Consider the following 2716-nt stretch of genomic DNA (forward strand, 5'->3'; position numbering starts at 1 on the left):
TAAAAGAAATCGTTTGCCACGTCTCTGCTTTCTAAACGAGTTGATCTGAACCAGACACGGAGGGGGTCTGTTCTTCTAGAGAGTGAGTATAAATTTATATTTATGATCTAGTTAAGGATTTGACCTGCTTTACCTAGCCTGAGGTTGTAAACTAAAAATAGGTAGAAGGTGTGTGGGATCTAGGTAGATTGTACACCAAATAACAATATATAGGTTCCAATGTAATAGAATATAACTGAAAACATTATCTATATTTGTGTTTTACATTTTGAAGTAAACTTGAGGGAGATTACGTCAGGCTGTGTAAGTGGTTAAGACATTAAGTCTTTTGTTTTTATGCACTTCACGACTATTTACCATGATAAGTTTAGAGCAATACTGCCTGAGTGATTGAATTAGCATCTATGCAGTTGAATAGTTATGCTGATTAGGAGTAGGTGATACTCTGTCTGGGCAGGTTTTCCCAAAACCTTTATATTTAATTAACATGCTTTGTTCAACCTCAATGTAAATCCCTCCCCCTTTGGAATGTATATAACCTATCAGGTGTACTGTTAAATCAGACTGTTTTCGGACGACCTGCAGCACAGAGTTCTCATTAAAAATAATCACTTCTGTCTTGATCCGACGTCTCCAGTTGTTTCTTGAAGAATAGACCAGAAGTTCACAACAAATACTAATGTTGCACACTATGGAAAGGTGTTTTTGCATCAGTGTCAATGACTGAATATTTCCTGATTTCCTTTTTGAAGTCCGTTGTCTCATTTGGGATTTGTTTCTGTGAGCTGTATCATCAAACCCAAACATACATCGGTGGAGAGATTTAAGATAGGCCTAGTTGACCTTGCAATAAAAAATCAAATTTAGAAAGATAGGCTACATAGCAATTCTACCAATTTAAGTTGCCCCAAGAACCCAATCATCTACATGAGCTATTGGTGCAACGTTAATACAAAAAAAGTTGGCTTTTTGTTTTTCCAATAACCTGCCAAAAAATATGGTTTCTACTTTTCCGGTAAACATGACCTCGATGACTCCGATGTCCGAAAAGCCGGACGCAGAGTTAAGTTAAGAAACTTGGATAAAGAGTTGTTCAAGTTAGCCTGCTTCTGTAAAAACCCTTATCTTATTCTGTTAAGATGCACTTGGGAAATGTTATTCTTGAGGTTCTAACTGAAATTCTTTCACTTTCTGTAATACACCCCAGAGTAGCCTAGCCCAGCGGTTTTCAAACTGTATGATGCCAAGGACTTTTTTTTTTTTTTTTTTTTTACTTTTGTGTGTATCCACAACAATCATCTTTGGTTAATGGCTCACAACAAATTGTGATTGTTGTTCTTTAGAGCACATTTCAAGGTACATTGGCAAACTTCCAAGAGGGACCTAATCAGTCTTAAAATGATTTACTCAGGTTTAAACGACTCCAAGGCCCCCCATTTGTCCAATACAATATCCAAGGCTCTTATATCTATAGGCTTATATGAACCTATGGCACTTGTGTTGTAATAAAAATAATATAAAACATTAACACTATAGTCATTTCCCACCTTTTTCCTCCTGGAAATGCTATGCCAATAGTCACTTGCTCCATTTATGTAATGTTCTCTCCTCTCTGGTGGTCTGATTAGAACGGTTCAGTGGATGGGAGATTGTACAGAATGGTGGTGACCGCTGGACAGTAGGAGATTATTATTTGGAAATCCCAAATCGTACAGTTCCAAAATGCTTTGTCACCTCTTAAGTTTGATATGACTATTCTTCAGTTGAAACTTCAAACTGAAATTATTTGCAATGTAATACTATTTTCATTCAGTTTAACCAAATTGACATAGATGAGTCTGAGGTAGGGTTGGGTACCGAAACCCGGTTATATAACCGGTATGTACCGGAGCGAATCAGAACGCAGATTTCGGTTTCCTCATTTCGGTGCCAAAATTCAAACGTGCTTTCGCACTTTGGCTGAGCACCGAGCCAGAGACAGACGCTCAGCTCTGGTCACATCACAACTCATGACAACTATTCAGTGTTTTCAACCACATCATGTTTATTTCAGGTTTCAGACATTTAAATGCTCATAAGTAGGCTACTAGCAACAAAACACACACTGATGTCTATGGAAGCGGCTATGACAATCCTTTCAGACGGTTATAATTTGACTAACATTATGTGTTTTATTCACATCAGATACATGCACATTATACAGTAACTATATAGTTTAGGGGAGACCGGGGATGGTTGTAACATTTTTTACCTTTCTGTCTATATCTTAGAGTACTTTTAAGCCAGTGTGTTCAAAATGTGATTTAAACTAGTTACAAGTGTCTGCTATTAAATTACATAGCTATTATTTTCTCAACACAAACAGAAAATGCATGGTTTAGTTTTAAACACGAGGAGTGAAATGTTACAATTCACCCCATAGCCTGGGTTAGTTGTAACATACCCTGGGGTGAGATGTAACATTATGATATCCACCGGGGTGATATGTAACACAATGAAATAAGGATTATGACAAAAAAAATATTTTGAAAGCTTTTTATTCAACACTGACTGACAATATAACTGTCAGTCATCTCAGTCATAGTAATTGACCATAATAAATTGAACTTGAACACAAACATTGTGTGTAAGCACGTTTGTTACTGTAAGTCATAGTATTGGCCATAGTAAAATATTGAAATTGACCACTTGAACGTGTGTGTGTGTGTGTGTGTGT

This window comes from Gobio gobio (assembly GCF_949357685.1).
Source record: "Gobio gobio genome assembly, chromosome: 12".
Classification (NCBI taxonomy): Eukaryota; Metazoa; Chordata; class Actinopteri; order Cypriniformes; family Gobionidae; genus Gobio; species Gobio gobio.